The 21340-nt window shown below is 49.7% G+C and overlaps 1 protein-coding gene across 3 annotated transcripts in view; it reads right to left on the bottom strand.

The window, feature by feature from the left end:
* The window catches only part of Gli2 (GLI family zinc finger 2), a 243406-nt gene extending 224782 nt beyond the window's left edge, over window positions 1–18624 (bottom strand). Inside the window, exon 1 of one of the 3 annotated variants that reach the window (XM_047547721.1) lies at window positions 18310–18624. The gene's annotated coding sequence lies outside the window, so the exon portion shown is untranslated. Of the gene's footprint in view, window positions 1–18145; window positions 18216–18309 lie in introns of those variants that run through there. The other 2 variants (XM_047547722.1, XM_047547723.1) reach the window with 2 other exon arrangements.
* Between the last annotated feature and the right edge of the window lie 2716 nt (window positions 18625–21340).

Genomic DNA, 21340 nt, shown 5'->3' on the forward strand with positions numbered 1-21340 from the left:
GGCCCAAGAAGTGGGTGGCTTGCACTTCCTTCTTTTTAATCTTTTTTCATAATTATCTTAGAAAACTTTTGGTTTTCCTTAAAGGAAAGTTAGTTAGATATTCTAATAACCTTAGCATATTTGTATTTTTAAGAAAATTACTTATGATAGAGAAAAAAAATTATATCCAAAATTGAGGAATCAACAAACACATGCTGACATGGCTCATGTAGCTTGGTGGTAAAGCACAAGATTAGCACGTGCAAGTTCAATCCCCAACGCCAAAAAAAGATAGAAAAAAAGTATTCAGTAAAAATTATAGGATGCAAAACTATAAGCCACAAAATCTTTTTTTTTTTTTGTACTAGTGATTAAACCCAGGGGCGTTTAACCACTGAGTCACATCCCCAGCCCTTTTTCATTTTTTATTTTTGAGATAGGGTCTCACTAAGTTGTTTAGGGTCTCACTAAGTTGCCGAGGCTGGCTTTGAACTTGGGATCCTCCTGCCTCAGCTTCCCTAGCAGCTGGGATTATGGCATGCACCACGGTATCTGTTAATCATACAATCTTAAATCTAAAATATATAGGGGGTCAGGTGGGTAAATATTCACAGGAAAAAACAAAAGACAATTAAATAGACCAAAAATGGAGCAAAACAAAAATACAGAGAACAAATCTGTTCTTTCGTTCTTATAAAATTTGCATCAAGATTCCGTAAGATGGGCTGGGGAGATAGCTCAGCTGGCAGAGTGTTTGCCTCGCAGGCACAAGGCCCTGAGTTCGATCCCCAGTACCGCAAAAAAAAAACAAACAAAGATTCCGTAAGATGAGATGAAGACATGGAGGAAAGTTCTAGCTGTCCTAGCCAGCAGAAAACCCACTGAGAGGACATGGGGGCTGTCCTGTGGGAGCCACACAGCCCCCAGCTTCACGAAGTCACATGTGCCTTCTCTGACCAGTCATGGACACCAGCCTTGCATGGCCTGATGGCTGGATGCCACCATCATGGCTTCTGGAGGGCTCTGGCTAGTGCCCCACTTTGGAAAAGGCTCTCTGAATGTGGCTAAGGCAAGTAGCACTGGGTCCTCATCCCTAGCAGCCTCCAGCAGCCTGAAAGCTCCTCTTAAAAACACAGAGGCTTTCCTGGCCAGAGAGAAGGGTGCAGGGCACCCAAGTTCTGGTAAGGGCAGACTCTGCTCCCTGCCAAGATGTTTTTCAGCACCAACTGAGTTCTTAGGCCCCAGCGAGATGGGGACTGTGTTGTAAAGCAGAAGCACGTGCTAACTTTAGGCTTAACTTTAGCCTAAATGAGTCACTAGTGTGATGTAGCTGCCAAATATACCATGCCCACTTGGGCTGCCTTTTTAAAAATAATAATCAAGATTTATTGCATGCTCACTGTTCACCAGGTATTTGACGCATAAGCCCTCTTTCATCTTCCCTCTACCCCTATGACATGGGTGCCACAGTTATCCTCATTTTAACACATGAAAAAACAAAGGCACAGAGCTGGATTTGCAGTCGGTCTCCAGGGCCTGTTCTGAGCCCCTGCTCCAACAAACCTCGGCCCTTTCCAATGAGATGATCCCTTCAGGGGGAGGGCTAGCCGCGGCCAAATTGATGCCAGGCCGGGAGGTATGGAATGCACCTGCTCACTCTTGCCTCTATAGTGGGGTAGCCTGGGAAAGAGCTAGCCCAGGGAAAATGCTCATGGCCCTCCCTAGGAAAGCTGGGGACTCCAGGAGGGGCAAGTGTGGGTGGACCTCCTCTTGGAGCAGGAGTTGAAGGAGACAGGCTGAGACTGACCACAGAGCCACATTCCCAGGGCTGAGCGAGTCTCCTCTGACCACACCAAGGCTGTGCCCTGCCTTGCTCTCCCTCAGAAGATAGGACAGAAGTGACCCCAGAGAGAGGAGGAAGCTGTGACACTGACGTTCTGTCTTTGGGACCTTGAGCAATGACAATAAAACCACAAAACCTCACTGGCATCTACAAAATGCAAATGATAATACTGACTTGTCTGGAGTTGCTACCATGTGCTGCGTGGGTGTCCCAGACCTAGTGATGGTGGGCTAAAGTGGCACACGGTCTCCAAGGCCCCTTCCATCCCGAGAAGGCGTGACAGCATTTAAAGACACAAGCATGGTCCATTGTCCACTAAGTGGTCAACTAAGGTCCACTAAGATCAAATACATCAGTGAAATGACTGCTGATGACTCTGAAAACCCCAAACACGAACCTTTCTAATCACTAATACGGTGACTCCAGGCAACGGATGTCACAGCTTAAAGAGTGCCAAATGGTCTTATCCAAGAAAGAACCCAGGAGAGGTTCAGAGAAGCACAGGTCCTGATGAGGTCCCACGGCAACTCACAACTTGGAATTCTGATTTCCTCTCCACATTTCCAATGCCAAACATCCTGCCTCCCATTTACAACCCCCAAAGGGAGAAAACATGCCATACACACAGATTATGTGTGGGGCCCAAACGAACTATAACATGGGCTTGGACTGTATGAAAACTCAACTCCATTAAACCTAATCATCAATGAGCAATCGCTTTCACTCTCCCAAACCAAGGAAGCTAATCTAGAGACTGCCTGGCTTGTATTTCTTAAAAGAGATGTCATATTAAAATGAACAAGTCCATTTCCTCCCATTAAATATTTTCTACAAATTCACTTATCAATATTTACTAAGCATAAATAAATGGACAATAAAAAAGACAGTATTGATGAGTAACATAAGCAAGAGACACCCCATGGACAAGCAAGACCCTAGGCTGGGGCAAGAAAGACTCCACAGCGGAGGGGACACTTGGTTTCATAGATGAAGAGGAAAGCTACACTGAAAGCCAACAGCAGAGGCCTTGAAAATCCCTTTAGTTAGGCAGGTGTGGTGGCACATGCCTGTAATCCCAGCTACTTGAAAGGTCAAGGCAGGAGAATCACATGTTCAAGGGCAGCCTAGGAAACTAATGAGATCTTGTCTCAATGTAAAATAAAAAGGGCTGGGGAAGCAGCTCAGTGGTAGAGCACTTGCCTCCCATAGGAGAGTCCCTGGGTGCAAAAAAATCCCTATAGTCAATGAATGGATGAGGATGAATGAATGGGTGGATGGATGGATGGATGGATGGATGGATGGATGGATGGATAGATGGATGGGTAGATGGATAGGTAGATTAATTGGTGGGTGGGTGGGTGGGGGAATGGATGGATGGATGGATGAGTGAACTAAGGATGGATGGAAGACAGGTCAGTGGAGGGAGGATGGAAGGATGGATGGATGGAATGATGGAAGAATAATGGACGGAGGATAATAAATGAATGATGGATGGATGAATGAATGGACAATGGACGCATGACTCTAATGCCACTCTTAAATCACAAAAGGTGTTCCCAAGGATCAAAGGGGAGAGTTTGGAGAATCTGCCTAATTTTCTCCCCTTTTCCACCAGCTGTTCCCTCCAACAAGCCTAAGAAGTGACTCTGAGAGGGGGAGTTATCTTCAAGAAGCAGGTCAGGCACAGATAGGGGGCACCAGAGAAGGGCAGGGTTGGCAGGATGAGAAGTCTGTGCATATTTGCTGGGAATCCTTTCCCCCGCCTGCACAGACACACACACACAAACACAAACACACACACACATACAGAGTTGTACCTGACCCACCCATCAGGGAAAAAAAAAATTCAGAAACTGAGTCAGTCTAAACCTAAGAGGGGAGAATAAAAAGGCAAAGGTAATAATTGCTTTTCTACACATCAGGATCCCAAGTGTTCCAGTCTGGGTCCACTGCATGTTTATATCTCACAACTGGTAGATAAACCACAGGTACACTTGGGACCACAAAGCTGCCCCTTTGAGACATCACCAGGCTGATACCCATCCCACCCAAACCAGAAGTTCCAGAAGTGCCACCCTCTGTCAGGCATTTGTCCCTGTGAGTTCCTCTGCCTGGACTACCCTTCCTCCTCCCATCCTTCCACTGATAAAGTCCTCATCACGGAAGACCCAGTCTAGACCTCTGGGAAGAAGGCCTTCCCAGACCACTTAGCACAACTCTTTGGTTAAATAAAAGAGCTGCTGCCAAAAGCCTCAACCCTCAATCCTTGGGTCAGGACTTTTCACCATGCTGACCCAAGACTCTGCATTCCCTGCCTGCAAGCTGCCAGGAGCAGCCCAATACAAAATGCATTGTCAAGCGGGAAATTTGGCAGCCAGAAGCCAGGAAAACTGTCATATCCAGTTTCTCTCAGGGCAATTTCTGCTTCTGCCAACATCCCTAATATAGCCACCTTTCAAGGTCACGCTGGTGACTTTTCTAAAACAGCCTTCTTCCTAGGCATGGAGGACAATGGAGGAAGATCACATTTGAGAAACTCACTGGGATTCCAGAGGCGGCCAGCTCCGTAACCAAGTTAGCCAGCTTTGCCTACGCCGTGAGCCTAATAAGCGCCCAGCACATAACAGATGTTCCAGAGAGTGCCAGCTGATTGACTGATGGATTGCACAAGGAATTCCTCTTGATGGCACCTGCCACACCATTTCAAATTCAAGGCACAGGAAATAAGGTTTATGCTTCCAACCTGGTGTGAGAATGAGGTATATAAAAAGTATTGGGGCCTGCTGTGATGGCCCAGCTGCCAGGCTCCCCAGACGCCCCAGCAGCAGCAGCCTGTGTGTAGTCATGGAGGGGAAGCCTATAGCAGACCTCGCTGGTGATTTTCATCCACCCAGGGTCCCCCACCAGCAGCACCATCGACGCTGTTAACATCAGAGCTGGATAACCCTTTGTCAAGGGGCTTCCCTGTACATTACTGGATGCTGAGCAGCATCTTTGGCCTCTACCGGCTACACACCAATAGCAATCACCTGTGACAACCAAAAATGTCTCCAGACATTGTCAAATGTCCCCACAGGGACAGATTTCCCTAGCTGAGAATCAGCACTATCACCCTTGCTCATGGCAGAGCAGCTGTTCCCAAAGCAATAGTCAGGAGCCAACTTGGGGGTCCTGATTTAAGGGTTGTGCCATGAACAACAGAGAGACAGGAGGCATCTCTCCCACCTAGCAGTTGGGCCATCTCAGCAGGCCCCTGCCTTCTCATGGCTTTCTTTAAATGGACCACCCAGCATTTGCCTGAGAACTTTAGCCCACATCCTCTTCCCTTAAATATACGAATGAGTGGATGAAGTAGGGGGATGGGTGGGTGGCAGAAAGGGAGATGGATAGACATACACACACTGACACATACACTGACACACTGCTAGTTGCCCCCACACACACTTGACTCTTCACTGGGCCTCTTGTGACCTGCAGACAGAGGACCATCTTTCTGCCTCATTCACCCTCCCTGCACAGGATCTGTTGGTAATAAATCTTTGAATTTGTTTCATATTGTGTGATGCATGAATTGGCACCTTCCATGGGAAGAACCAGGACCTACCAGGACAGGTTTTTCCTGGGGTGTCAGGAAGAACCTAAGTAAAATTCCCCAGTGCAAGGGCAAGGTCTGGCAGTAATAAACGACACCGATCAGACAAGAGCCATGAGGATAGCTGTGATTGGAAACAAGTTTTCCATGTGAGGGACACACGGTTACAGGCTAGACAAGCAGTCATTAGGCCATCAGTCAAGTAAAAGAAATGTCCTCAACCAGTTCCCCTTCTAGTTCTCTGGTACTGGAACCCAACAGTCAGCAAGCCTGGCTCATAGATGCCCCCCACTGCCCATGTGAACATGAAGATGTCCTGAGAACCTGAGCTCCCGCAGGGAGCTGCCCACAGGCTGGCCAATAGATGTCCACAGCAGCACTGGTCTGGGAACTTCATTTCCCACCACTGAAATCATCATAAGCAGAGGAGAGAATGAAGACCCAGGAGCCCAGACATCAGGCAACCCAGCTCCTGATGCCTCCTACAGTTTTCTTGCCTGACCACTGACCACCGAGCACCTAGGCAAGATGCGGACTAGAGGAGCACGGGAGCACAGGTCTCCACTGTTGTTGGTGAGATGGGAGGGCTGAATGCTGAGGCCACACCTGCACCAGGAGAGAGCACCATGGTCGTGCAAGCCAGAGACCTGGGGGAAATGGAAATGCTCTCGGCCCACATTCCCCGCCCCTGCAGAGGGCCCCCAGTGCTACTTAGCTTCCTCAATCTGCTTTACAAATCTTCTTTTGGGAATCTGGATGGAGCCGGGGGACTCTATTAACATAGAGAGGAGCCAGGCACAGGAGTATGTGCCTATTAATGCCTGTAATCCCAGCAACTCAGGATATTAAAACAGGAGGATGACAAGTTCAAGGCCAGCCTTAGCAACTCAGTGAGGCCCTAAGCAACTCAGCAAGACCCTGTCACAAAAAAACAAAAAGGACTGGGGATGTGGCTCAGTGGTAGAACACCCCTGGGTTCAATCCCTAGTACCACCTCCCCCAAGTCACAACCCCCCTCCAAAAGTTGCACCACATGAGCAGAGCTGCAGGCATTTAAAAGCCCAGGCGTCCTCCATCAGCAAGACCACAGCAACAGGAAAGGCCTCCATTCCCAGGACCCTGACCCTGAACTAGGGCCATGCTGGGGCTCCCACTCAGAGCCTAATCTGACACTAAAACACACCTGAAAAGCAGCTGTTGGGACCCCCTGACTCAGCTGACAGCCTGAGGCCACAAAGAGAAGCTGCTCCTGTCCTGAAGTTCCAGCAACCCCATGTTTCCCAGAGACTTCTTCCTAGCACCCTGTGTCACAGTGAGGAACAAGACATTCTTGAACTATGTCAACGCCAAGACCAGGATGCAGGGACCAGGCATGTGAGCTAGGGGCAGGGTGCCTGCTGGCTGTGGAGGACCCAGGCAAGGCAGAGCAGGGCAGAGGTGGTCCACTCGCCATCCCCTCCTTCCTGTAGTCAAGCCTGTCCCACAGGGCAGACAGCATTCGGGCACAACCCAAACTTGCAAGCCCAAGTAGACCTATGAGAAGGGACACTGGGATTTGGAGACTCTTCTGCACCCATGCAGCCAGGCACCCAGGAGAGATGGAAGGGACACCGAGAACAGAGACTAGGAGAAGAAAGACAAGCAGGCAGACACCACCCTTTCCCAGAGTAAGCCAAAGAGCTGAAGGATGCAGTGGCCTGTCACCCTGGGCCCACAGACTCAAGCACACACCTGAGACTGTGCCAGAGAAAAACCCCTACAGAAAGGCTTCCTCAGAGTGGCAGAAGCCTCCACTCCCTTGGCCCTCCTAGAGTGCTCTGGCCTGTGATTCGACCCACAATGGCCCCACAGGGCCCTGATGAGCTGCAGGAGGCCTACAAGGGCCCTGGTCAGTCAGGACCAAGGATGGCAATACCAACGCAGGGACCCTGGCCCCGGGCTCCCAGCCTCATGTGACAAAAGCACATGTTCACAGTGCCTAACCACAAATAGTTCGTGCAATCCTCACAAACACCACAGGGGTGGCAAGCAAGACTGAGGACACAGCACTGGCTCAGAAAAGGGCTGGAAGCCCACATCCATGACACCAGGGACTATGGTTCCCTTTGAAGCCTTCCAGCCTCCAGCTCTACACAGGAATAAGACAATTCCTGGGGGTGAGGAACTAAGCTGTGTCCTACTTTGTTCCTTTGGTTTGGTCCCTGGGCCTTTTACAGGAAAGATGAGAATGACAACTAATATTTACTCAGCTCCTGGTCTTACCCAAGATAACATGCCAGGCACTTGTCACCAGCCATCTCATCTACTCATGCCCACAAAGAAAGCTCTGCTTATACTTGAGAAAAATCAAGGCTCAGAAAGGCTAAGTAACATAACTAAGTCACACGGTAGTGGGATTCAAACCAACCTCTCCCCTTCCCATCCCACTTTCCTTTCTCTCTCTCTCTCTCTCTCTTTTTTTTTTTTTTTTTTTTTTTTTTTTTTCTGCAGTGCTGGGGATTGAACCCAGGGCCTCCACATGCTAAGCACAAACTCGTGTGAAGCCCGAGTTCCTAAGTCCTACCCTGTTCAGCCTGACACCATTAATGAAACAGTCCATGAGGACAAAATGAAGCTCACTGTGGCCCACATGCCCACTTGATTTTACTGCTGACACAGCAGTCTGGAAGGCAGATTCTGTGTGTGCTTGGCCTTGGGCAGGGACTCAAAATAAAGGCAGGCCAGGGCACGGGAGGCATGGTTGTTAAGTTCATCTGCACTTGTGAATCACATTATACCAATGGACTCTGGGACCCAGAACCAGAACCACAACAAGGAAGCCCTGAAGAGGAAATGGAGGGACCTGAGCAGTCTAGAGGACTTAAGAGACATTCTGTCCACTTACACAGGCTCAGCTTCTGAACAAAGAGGACTCTCTCTTCCTCAGGAGGCAGAGACCAAGAAAACAGAAGTGGTCCTGAGGCCCCACACCCATAGCCAGGCCTCTCATGGCTTGAGCAGCCAAGATTCAAGGGGAGAGCCTGAGGCTCGTGGGGAGGGGCAGAGATGAGTGAGTGAATCAGGTCAGAGGTTGACCTGTGCTGAGCCCCCTTTGTACTGACCAGCAGAAGCAGGCTGGTCTGCTGACCCTCACGGCAAGCTCCTTCCAGCTCCCAGGCCCAATGCCATCAGGGCGGGAGGGGGCGACAGACCACTCCAGCTCCTCATCCCTACCAACCTAGGTCCTTCCTACCCTTCTTGGGGACAATAAAAATGTCCACAGGTATGTCCTTCAAGTGTGACTTATACTTCCAAAAGATCTATTCAAGTGGTCAAACAGCAATCTGGACCCAAAGAGGTCCAGCTTCCAGCCACTTCAGCCATGACACAATATAAAGCAAAGGAAAAGATAGGTGTCATCCCAGGGACCCTCAGGACAGAACCCACAGCACATAAACCACGGTTGGGATCTGACCCACTTTCTCATTTATCCTGGTGGCCAGCAAAAGCTGTGACCACAGAGCCATGATACAGTCTCAGCCAGTGTCCCATGAAAGAGAGATCTCTGTGCTATTTGGGAGAAGCAGCAAATCGATCCTCAGTTCATTTGCTTGCCCTAACCACCAGCCCTGCACTAACTAACCAGGCAGCTTCTGCAGGTCTTCCCACCTTCTGACAATTCAGCCTTGGAGTGTCCCAGAACCGAGGGACATCATAGTAAAAAAAAGGTCAATCCCCATCACCCCACCTTGATAAAAATGCAGGTACCTGGCCCCACTCGGCCACAGTTCTCATTGAATGGATTTTCTCTGGGGCCTAAGAATCTGCATATTTGACAAGCTGCCACCTGAATCTCATCTTAGAGGCCCAGAACCCTTCCTAGAGACAATTTCAGAGGCTTTTCTGTTGTTGTTGTTGTTGTTGTTGTTGTTTTCCCTCTCTGCAGTACTGCAAATTGAACCCGTGGGCACTTTACCACTGAGCTACATCCCCAGTCCTCTAATTTTTTTTTTTGGGGGGGGTACCAGGGATTGAACCTAGAGGTGTTTAACCACTGAGCCACATCCCCACCCCTTTTTATATTTTATTTTGAGACAGGATCTCACTAAATTGCTGAGGATGGATTTGAGCTCACAATCCTCCTGCCTCAGCCTTCTGGCCCACTGGGATTGCAGGTATGTGCCACCACACCCAGCAGTTTTTGAAGTCTTGCCTTCAGATTTGCTCCTATTCACTCTAGTTCTGACCTTATTCTATTCTATTTCTCTTTTTTGCATAAGTACACCTTGAGAAAAGAAAAAAAATCTAATTCATAAAAAGGGTTGGTGCTTAATGTTTTACTGATATAAATGTATATCCACATAAATATACATATTGCACATCCCTCATTCACACTTAACAGAGGGAAAGTAATCTTACATATTATATTGTGTGTGTAACATACTATATTATGTATATTATGTACTACATCTTCTCTAGACAAACGCATCTGAATAACAATTCAAAGCCTCCCATCCTGGAGGAGGAGAATAGAAGTTCAGTGGATTAGACAAAGGGGAAAGAAGGGAAGGAAGTGGGGACAGGGATAGGAAAGACAGCGGAATGAACCTACATAACTTTTCCAGGAACATATAAGAGTACACCACAGTGGATCTCCATACCATGTACATCACAAGACTGGGATCCTAATTAGAATAAGATACACTCCATGTTTGCATAAATACGACAAAATAGACTCTACTGTCATGTATAACTAAAAAGAACAAATAAAAATTAAAAATAAAAAAGTCTCCCATCCTGTTCCAACTCCTGATCTGCATCCCTAAAAAGTCCTGGCTGAGTGAGCTGACTGATTTCTTTTCTAATATAAAAAGGCAAGGAACGCAGGCACACCCTGGATGCATGAACACCAAAGATGTCCCCTCTCCTTGATCTCTGCAGACAGCAAGGGCCAGCCCTAAATATACTGTCACTGCCTGGACACACACAATGTATCATGACAGAACAACCCACCACTGTCCGCAGAAACATCTGAGTGATGTGCCTTCAACCTGTCATCCGACCACCATGACCTCAATTTTTTGAGAAGTCAAGTCAAAACTCTATCCTTATCTTTAGCGATCTGAGACATATTTATGTATCAGTCCTTCCTTGTCTTCAGCTTTCAGGAGAATCTAAAAGGGCCATCAGAGGCCAACTGCTTTTCCTGTCCCCGTCAACGTCCCCAAGTCCACCACCACCACTATGCTCATACATACTCATCCTGTGACCACATCCCATAAGTGCCCTGCCTACTGAAGCTGGGTAGGAATGGTGGCCACAGGGGAAGACAGGCACATTCCTTGCCAAAGACCTCACACTTTCCCTAGACTCTGGTCCTGCCATCTGCCTTCCCACTGACATTTTTTTTTTTTTAAGTTCCAGATATTGAACCCAGGGGTGCTTAGCCACTGAACCACATACCCAGCCCTTTGGATCTTTTATTTTGAGAGAGGGTCTCGATAAGTTACTCAGAGCCTCATTAAGTTGCTGAGCCTGGCTTTGAACTTGTGATCCTCCTGCCTCAGGCTCGGAGCCACTGGGCTTACAGGCATGAATCACCACACCCAGCCCCAGTGACACAAAGAGAGCTGCTCAGAGGACAGGATGTGCTTAGCTCCCGAGGCAGAGCTGGTTCATTCTGAAGTGTGAAGAACCTGAGAGATCACATCAGCAGCACCCTTCTACAAAGAGGTAAAGCAATAACAGGGTCATTCTGAGGTTGAGGGGCTGGGTTTCGCTATCCATGAGGCCAGCTGGAAGAGGTTCATGCTGATTTCTCTTGATAGTGCATGCATTTATCATTCTTTCTCTCTTCCTCAACTTCTTCCAGAAGAAAACAGTTTGAAAAGATGCTGTATGTAAGAAAGTCTTCCAGGCAGTAATCTGGATGGTCTTCTGGACTTTCTACACCAATGCCACTTTCACAAGCAGGTACTTAATGATCATCTCTTAAGATGATTTTAACTAACACTTGACAAAGATGGGGATCCAGGGCATCAGAGCCCCTTCACCCTCCTTCCTCCAAGCGTCACTTATCCCTTAAGACCAGTTCAAATGGGAAGACTTCCTTAGCTCCCCAACCCCAGTTGGTTCTTGCCCACAGAATGCAGCAGGTGATGGCCATGTTGGGATTAGGTTGATGCATTTCTGTGTCCTCCCCCAGGTGAAGTTCTCCGTTAGTCTTCTATCCTTGCTTCCTTAGGCCACTGCTTGGTGAATTGTAGATTCTCAAAGAATCAACAAATTAAATACTATTTTCTGGCCATCAAGATCTGCCCACAGTGCACATACTTGCATGCTAAACTCCCCATCTCAGACTTTAAAATATGGACTTGTTTTTTTTTTTAAACTCCCAACATAATGAATGAGCTTAAATATTAGAAGTTGAAATTATTAAGTAAATCATTTCACCTGCAAAGCTTCTATTTGCATACCATTAATTCATGATGGCAGCTAAAACAAATTCATCACATTCTGTATATTAGAAGCTGATTTATGTAGGAATTGAAAAAAAATCATGAGCTCAAAATTATGTTGACATGATGTACGTGCTCAATGGAGAAAGATTTTTCTTTTCCTTCTTCCCTGTTTTTCTTCCTTCCTTTTTTTTTTTTTTTTTTAATCATTGGAACAACTGAATTATGGTAAGAAGGAAAAGGATTTGAGAAGAGGAAGGACTAGCATCTCAGAAATGAATAATGCTACCGCCTCACGTGTGTGGCGTGCTCTCAGGCGGGTACACACACACACTCCAGTTATTAATGTCAAGTATGCCAAAGATACGCTGGAAAATCATTACCATTCATCGCCACTAACCGCCATTAAATTTCAATCAATTCAACTTAGCACAAGTGTACTTGAGCGGCCCTTACAGTTCCTTATAAATGTGGCTCCAAAGTCGAGCTGACTTATTGCATTGTCCACCGCACAAAGAAGCGCGCTAAGCATCGGCTGAAAGGGGGACTATCTTGGATCCCGGGACGATGCTCTTTTAAGCATTTAAAGATCTTTTTTTCTGAGTGCTAAGAGGTTTTGAATCCCTACGGGTCAAGACGAATGGAGGAGAGGACCACCCTCCCTTTCCCCACCCCCTTAGGGGACAGAGCGGAAAAGGCCTTCCCAGCTGTGATCTATAGATGCTTTACAGAAAAAGTTTCAGTCGCCACAAAAAGTTTGGTGACGGGCCCTTTCTCTGTCTTTCCTGAAATGCTCTTCCCTCAAACTGTACACCAAACTCCAACGCCCGTTCGGTTAACGGGAGGAGGGCGAGCCGCTGCGCAGGAGGAGGGGATGGCGCTGCAGGCAGCTTTTGGGGCTGGCACGTCTCCGGGTAGGAGCGGGCTTGGTGCGCCCCGGCCGCGGCCTACCCGGCTCTGGCCGGCTGGCTTCTCCCCGGCTAGCCACGAGCAAGGTCCAGTCTCCCGCCACCCCAACAATGTGGCCATTGTTCGCACGCCGCAAAACAGGCGGGCGCGCAGGTGGGAGGGACGCGGCGGGCGGGTGGGCAGGCGATCGGGCACTGAAAGTTCCCGGACGCCGCAGGGTCGCTGCCGCCAGCACGCGCGACCTCCCGGAGGCCTGGCCGGCAAGCTCTCCACCCGGCGGGACACGATCGCAGAAAAGGGGGACAGAAGTGGAAGGCAGCAGAGGGCGAGATGGGGGGAAAAAACGAGGAAAGGCAAAGTGGAGAAACAAAGAGGAGCGGGGAGACGGAGGTAGAGAAAAGAAAGGAGCAGGGAAGAGAATGGAGGGGGCGGGGAGGAAAAGGGAGAGAAAAATAAAACAGAGAAAGGAGAGACAGGAAAGGACGCGGGAAGGGGTGACGGAGAAAAGGAGAAGGGGAAAGAAAAAAGACGAAAGGCTGAGAAGAGAGGAAAGGAGAAAGAGTGGGGGAGACAGACAAGATCAGTGTGACCCAGGCTGACCAGGAAGCCTCTAGAAAGAGCAAGAGGTCACCGGTTTTCGTAGAGAGAACGGGCTCCAAACCCAGCCGAGTCAGCAACGCGTAATCACACCAGGGGCTTTGCTTAATTACAGGGTTGCGAGCTGGGTTGGAGGCAGGGAGATACTTAACTGCAGCGGGGAAGGCCCTGCCTTGGAATGGTCTGTAAGGCGGAGAGATACAAATGTCCCCCACCCTCCCCACCGCAAGCCCCCAGAGCCAGGGCCCTGGAGGACAAGGCTCAGGGCTGCAGCCGGTAGGCCAGAGAGGAGTTGGTGGGACACAGGCTCCCCGGGAAGATCTTTCTTCTTCCCTTGGGGCAGGAGTCCCCCATGCTGGTCAGCCCGGAGGCCCCAGGCCTGAGGAGACCCCGCCTTGTCCTGGGAGCAGGGCCACTCCCCCTTCTCCCCCCACCTCTCTTGCTGGAGGCCTGGGGCCCCCCTCCGCCCTGGGAAGGTGGGGGGGTCAATCCCAATCCCGTGCCAATGAATAAAAAGTCCCCTTTATTCCAGTGCTGTTTTTGGTTCATTAAATTTTCCACAGATTTGCAGAGAAGAAAACATAATCAATAAACCTTGACAAAAGTGAACATGTGAAAAAGGCCAGAGAATGGAACAGCGAGATAAAAGTGATATCCGATCACAGATTTCCGAGGCAGATGACTAGCTCAGGCTGCTGAAGAATCTCAATGGGCCATCGGCTTGGAGCCCCACTTTCCTTCCATTTGCAGCGACTCCTCATTCAAGACAATAGTAAAAGCACTAAAACTGTTTTTCTTATGCTAATGGTGAAACCCAGCACTCAGTTAAAACACACTTCCCAGGAACCTGCTTTTTTTTTTTTTTTTTTAACAACACACATGTGCACAGACACAAAACCCCATTAACTAGTTTCATTTAAACCCAAATCTCAAAAGCAGTTTAATATGTACTCTTTGGTCACATCTTAAATGAGTTATTCCCCACCCACCCCCAATGTTTTTTAAGAAACCAGAAAATAAAACTTAAACAGGGATATCAGGGATTCTTTTAGTGATGAAAGAATTGAGCAAAAATAATACACTAAACAAGTAGCCAATATGCTGTCATCATCCATATACAATACATAATATTAAATACAATTAGCATAGATTGAGAGTCTTTTGTCATCCTGAAAATCCAAAACAATGACCAATGTTTCGCTTTTTAAAATCCTTGATATTCCACAGCAAACCCTTATTGATTTTAGAGGAATAACTAGTACTGAATCTGGCATTATATGTTTATTTGAAACCACAAAAGTGTCGAAGGTGTCACTGAAGGGTCCTATTAAACACCAATGTCCATGACCCTTTCTCAAATCTGCTTTTAAACAAGTCTGAGAAAACAATCACAGAGCAGTTTCCCCTCCCCGAGTTCTTTAGAAGTGAGACAGTTTTGCACACTGTAATTGCTGGGCATTCTGCTTCTTGGGATAATCACCAATCCCTGCTCTCCGAATTTTCTGGAATCTGAGAATACTGTTTCTCTCTTTGGCATTCTTCACGTGTTTCATTTGTCCATGCCTCTGACACTCAGTGAAAAGAAGAAAGGAGGGAACTGCTTCCCTGGGGTTCCTTTTCAAAGGACCCTGGCCCAGCGGGAAGGGCTGCAGCTGTCCAAAGCAAGGTCCACCTGGCCTGACAGCCCCATGTGCACCGGGAAAAAGGCTCTTGAACAGGTAGATCCTCCCATCCTGGACTACAGAAGCAAGGCTGGTTTGCTCCACCGCCCTGGAGTGCCCTGCACAAGAAAGGAAGCCCTGCTAAAACTTTCCCACCCAGGCCAGCTGCGCTGCCCACAGACACAAGGGTGTAGGACTCTGGTTTTGAGCTTTAACAAGCCAGCTGGGTGTGAGGGGGTCACACAGGCTTTCAAAGTGCACACGACAACCTCCTGGTCTCATTTAAAGGGAATTGCTGGCATCTGTGCAGTGAAGTTTTCCCCTGGGGTGACCAAGGGGGGCCCTGATGGAAAAAGGGTGTTTATTAGGCAAATATCCAATTTTGTCTGCTTGCCTGCTGAATCCCCTGGTTTGCTAATCCAGCCCCAGGGGCTGCACTGTGTACAGGGCACTTGTGGGAGTACAAAAAGCATGAAGTATTTGTGTATTTTTCAGTCTGTAGTGCAAACAAGCCAGCTACAGTACACAGCCCCCAAGACCCCCGCAGCCAGGCAGTGAGCCGCTGACCCATAGCCCTGAGGCCCCCTCTTCTGACCAAGCAAGTCCAAGGATTTCCTCTCTGCTTGGTGCTCTCCCAAGGGGACTGGCGCATCCTAAGAAAGCTAAGGGGACTCAGTTAACTTCTTCAAGGTGGGCTGAGACTGAAGTTCCTTCTAAAGCCTCATGGGGTGGAGGGTGGGTCTGTGAGTTTGGGTGCAGCCTGGAAGTCCAGGCTTAAGGATCTAGACTCTGGACAAATTCCCATCACATGAATTCCCACAGAGGATAGACCCTGGCTTAGGGGTGCTTTCTCCGCTTCGTGCTCATGCTCACCAACTGACTTTGGAACCGCACCACTCTGATCTTTCTCCAGATCAGACACTGGGCCAAGATGAGGCAGGAGCCTCTGAAGGCTATGTCCTGGGCAAGTGAGCTCCTCTGAATGCAGGACCTTCCCTGTATTAGTTTAAATTCCCCTAGGATCAGTAAACAACCTCAAGAAATTGGTATGGTTCTCAAAGTAAGAGGAGAAATACAAAACCACCCTAAATCTTACAAAATATAATTAACTTTAAAATTCATCAGACAAGTAATAACTTTCCATATGGCTGGGTTTGAGTAGGATTTGTGTCCCAGAGAGAATCTCCAAAATTCCTGAAACCTTAAGGAAAGAAATAGAAAGTCTAACAAACCGAAAGCAAGAAAGATGAAGAAAGAAACTGGCAAGATAGAGGCCCTGGGGAAGGAAGGGAGTGCATCTGCAGGGCCTAGATTCTACATTCTCCAACTACTGTCCCAGGACAGACCAGAAGCTGAGAAGTCTAAAGAGCCTCAAAATTCAAACCTGACAGAATTGGCCAGGGTGCCCTCTCCTGCGCTCTCCTCCTCTTCCCTGGGGAGACGGGCCCAGGTAGCACACAATGAATACCCCCAGTCTGCAACTGCAGAGTCGCTCCCAAGCCCAGGGTGGGCCTGCCCCCAGACACACAGAAGCCAGAGCAAAGGAAACTCCCAGCCAAGGTAAGGAAATGGGCGGGGAGGGGGCTCTAGAGGAGGTGGCTAGAACAAACAGATCGCATCAGAGAGACTTGTGACAAGCCCGCCTATTCCACCGCTATCACCCGCTGTATATTTTGGATTTCACAGTTTATTTACTTTACTTTTTGGCACCAAGCCCCCTGAGCATGCCAATACAATATTTGTTTAAACACTATTTTATGCCGCTTGCGAGGGAAACGTTTACTTTCAAATTCTCCAACATCCCCCAGAGCCTCGTCTGCAAACAGCATATGACCGTTTTACAACTGCTCCCTTTATCTGAAGCTGTTGGGATTAAACCTTCACACGCCCAGCAAGGGCAGCGGGGTTGGGGCCCCAGGACTGTTCCACCGCCACGGAACTGCAAAGCCGTGCGTCCGAAGAGATGCAGGGGGTGAGGCACAGAGAGCCGCGTGAAACACCCCCACAGCATGGGACCTGACTCAGGCGAGAGGTCTACTTTCTGACTGGAATCAATTCTGGGAGCCACACAGCAATTACACAAAAGAGAGGGCAGTGGAGAGAGGAACCCTAAGGGGAACCCAAGGCTGATGAGCACCTCTGCGGTGGGTCATCTCGGCGAGGTGCGCGGGCTCCATCCCCAGCTCCCTGCTCAATAGAAGTCGGGTTTCCTAGGAAATGACAGCAATTACTGCCGGGCTGAAAAGGCGCGGAGTTGGGTGGACTTCCAGCTCCTTGGCAAGACGCGCGCACGCGCGCGGACACACACACACACACACACACACACACACACACACACACGCAAGCTCACGCTCCCTTCCCCCACCCCGCAGTACACCCGCCCCCTGCCCCCCGCCCCCGTCAGGGGAAAACGCTCCCCTCTCTAAACCCTTAATAGGATTGGCGCCCAACTCTCTCCGCGCCTCTCCCCATCCATCACACACAGATCAAGTTGCAGTAGTGGATTTTTCAAATTCCTCAGCAAATATACTTGTTGAGAGATTGTCCCCGGGGTGGGGTGGGGGGTAGGAGGGAGACGGTGTGTGGGGGGCGGGGACGAAATGAGGGGTGTGGGGGCCCGGATCCGTCAAAGGATTACGTGCGGATCCCTTCGGGAAGTCAAGCGAATCTCTGGGCCTAGGGCAGAAGAGGAGGAGGAAAAAGGCCAGAAAGGAGGTCGGAAAAGAGAGTGCCTCCGAGGGGGAGGGGGCAACAGGACCGAGCGAGGGGGAGCAAGGAGCCAGGAAGAAAGAAAGGCCGGGCTCCGGGACGCGCAGCGCAGAGAAGTGGAGTTAGAAGTTCTCAAGTGGCGAGCCCCTCAGTACACAGCACACTCCCTCAGACACGCTCCCATTGCCCACCTATGCGAGCTTCTGGGCATCCCAGCTTCCGACGCCATCCCCCCAACCCCCAGCAAAACGGCTCTGGCTTCCGCGCGGTGCGACCCGACGAAGGCCCCTTGGCGCTTTCTCCCAGGTAGGGACGGAGTTGCCAAGTTGACCCACTGGCCACTAGCTCCCAGTCCAAGATCCCCCTTAAGTCCTCTTCCTACTGCGCCACAGCCAGAAGCGGGGTCAGCCCCATTCACCTCCAGTCCCCCCAAGCCCTGTGCCAGGATCCCGCTCAGTGGCACCGGTACCCGGTCCAGGGACCCTCCGAAGACCGCACAGCATCCCAGTCGGCCTGGACTCAGCCGGGATAAGAGGCGCTTCGCAACCACAAGCAAGCAAAAGAAGGCCAATGCAACTTTACCGAGGAGACAAAAGTTTGCCTCTAGCACGCAGGTGGCCTCTCCGGCGCCGGGCAGCGGTTGCAGGCCCCCATCCCAACTTGGCTGGCGCGGCCAGCAGCCGCGGGCTGCCGTGTGCCGGGGCTCAGGATGGCCTGGGCGGGGCGGGAAAAGCAGAGGAGGAGACCCAGGCAGCCGGGGGCCAGACAGAGCCTACCGCTGGCGAGCAGGCAGCTCCGCGAGGCTCTGTCTCGCTGCGCGGCCCGCGCTTCTTCCTCCGGCTCCTCCCGCTTCTCCTGGCTTTCCTCCGCGTCCGCTGTCGCCGCCGCCGCCTCCCTCTTCTCCTCGAAGTCTCATTGATGGGAGTTTGAAAAAAAGTCCGCGGAGCCGTGCTGCCTCGGCTGGCGAGCGCCGGCACTCCTGCAATCCATCAGCGCCGCCGGGACGGCGCAGCGCCCCCGCGCGCTGGGTTTTGGCACACTAGGGCGCCTAGCGCCCGCCCGCGCCGCGCGCTCCCCGCCCTGGAGTGCTGAGGGAGGACCCGGACGCCACCCGGAGAGGAAAAAGGGACGGCCGAGGACTCTCCCCAATCTCAGCACCGAGGAAAGAAAGCACCCGTACAGGAAAGTTCGCGCAGGAAACGAGACAACGCGCCAGTCTCCAACACTTTTTTAAGGCGCCGGAATGGGGGATTGGGGAGTGTCTCTAACTCAAGTCAGATGAGCTCCGGAGCTCAGGCGCTGGGAGTGCTCTGTTTTCAATCTCTAAAATGCCCCCGCCCTCCCCACTCTCTCTTCCCTCTGCCGGGAGATGCCCGGGTCGTAGTTCCCAGGGCGCCGCTTGTCCGGGCGCCGGGGCGGAAGCCCGGGACATGAGGGAAGGGAGGCGGGGGCTAGGTCCAGGCGGACCCTCTTCCCGCGGGCAGCGAGCGCAGGTGCCAGGGGTCCGGGTGCGCCCCCAGTTATGGCTCGCACAGGTTGCCTTTTGAGCGCATGTTAGTGAGAAGCGAAGCAGCCGTTTAGGTTTGGTGCTTATGTTTTGTAGGGGGGATTTTTGTTTTGTTTTTTAGAGACTCCACTGGAGCTGCTGCAAGCCAGATGGAAGTAATCAGAACCCAACAACAACAGAGAGAGAAGGAAGAAAAACCCTCACCGAATTTTCGGGCCAAAGTGTGGATGGGGCTGTGTGTGAAAGAACTTGCTTAAGCAGGGGCGAGGAGCCCTGCACCCTCAATCCGCGCCCCCTCACCTGGAGAAACCCTCCAAGCTCTCCAGGGTTCCCGGCCCACCAACTGCCTCCTGAGGGAGCTTTTCATATTTCTTCCTAACGTTTGCAGAACACTTTACCTTGGGCCAGGTGACATGTTCTATTTTCTTTGTGTTAACCTTCATACCTGTCAGTTAGGATCTCTTCTTCCCTTTTTATAGGTGAGAAGACTGAGGCTTAGGGACGTTGAGGAACTTGTCCAAAGTCAGAACATTTGGACCAGAACCTTTCTTGAGTTCAATTAAATAAATGTGCCTACTGACACAACTGTGCACTCCTGTAATCCCAGCAACTCAGGAGGCTGTGGCAGGAGGATGGCAAGTTTCAAGTCAGCCTGAGTAACGTGGTGTAATAATAAAAGAGCTGGGGGTGTAGTTCAGTGATAGAGTGTCCCTGGGTTCATTCGCCAGTACCAAAAACAAATGTTCATTAACTAGATGGTTAATTTAAAATGGGCCCTACTGAGGGCTGTGGGTGCATCCTTCTCTTCAGTCCCACTTCCTATCTGTGATGCAAAGGAACCAATTCTTCCCTCCCTGGTTTTACCCATGTAATTCCACACCCCGCAAATGCTCCACCACTGAACTACATCCCCACCCCTTTTTATTTCGAGACAAGAGTTATGCTAAAGTTACTGAGGCCAGCCTCCAACTTGGGATCCTCCTGCCTCAGCCCCCCAAATTGCTGGCATTACAGACTTGGGCCACCATACCTGGCCCATGTAATACCTTTGTGTTGGTAGCTCTCTCCACTTACCTAAGCCTGCTTGCTTGCTTTCTCTTTCTTTCTTTCTTTCTTTCCTTCCTTCCTTCCTTCCTTCCTTCCTTCCTTCCTTCCTTCCTTCCTTCCTTCCTTCCTTAGTGCTAGGGATCTAACTCACATGCTTAGCACACACTCTACCACTGATCTATAACCCCAGTCCCTATTTTTCATTTTTGAACTAAAGGGGAAGCATTATGACCCCATTTCTCATTCCTAATTACCCTCCTTCCTTTCCTTCTCCTGACATTCATTTATATGAGAGGAGCAACAATTTCTTCTTGACCTAGAGGAAAATAATGCACAGAAAAAATATTAGGACAATTTGATGCTAATTTTGTTTTTTCTGAGCAGGCTTTTCAGATGGGGAAGGGGAAAAAAAACTGGCAGCACTTTCCAAAGCAAAACTTTTGCAGAAGCCAAGGCATTAAAAGTAGGTGAAGTCTGAAAGGCGCATTTTCTTTAAATATGATCAGATTCACCATTCCTCTGTGCTATTTGTTTAAATTCCTGCTGAGCTTTCAGAACACAGACTTGAAGGAGACAGAAAAAGTAAACCCTCCCTCCCTCCCTCCTTGGCCATATTTTAATGACCCAGTTCATATCTACCCCATGAAGTGGGGGATCATTTCTTGTTGCGGGAAAATCAGCAATGTTGACTGGTGACTTCATTACAAGTGTGTCTCTGTTGGTTTCCTTGTGTTGTTAAGTTTGTGAAGAAGTTTAAACAAATCAACATTTGGAGCTATTTCCTTTTTCTCTGTTTTTCTTCTCAGACCAGCTCAACTCCTGCTGGAATCCAGGCATTCACAAAACCTTTCCCGGCTTATTTTGGCAAGGAGTCTGGGGAGATGAAGATGGAATGTTTTTGGTTTGAGGAGACTTCTGTAGACACCATGTCTTACTCTTTAGATCGTCTCTAAAAAGAGCAAGAGAAGGTTTGGAGTGGAAACTTCAAAAGGGTGTGGCAGAGGAAACTTTCCAAGGAGCTGAAGTACTAGTTTCTCCTCCTAGATCAAGTATTGAATG

The sequence above is a fragment of the Sciurus carolinensis genome, chromosome 3 (assembly GCF_902686445.1).
Source record: "Sciurus carolinensis chromosome 3, mSciCar1.2, whole genome shotgun sequence".
In the NCBI taxonomy this organism is placed as follows: Eukaryota; Metazoa; Chordata; class Mammalia; order Rodentia; family Sciuridae; genus Sciurus; species Sciurus carolinensis.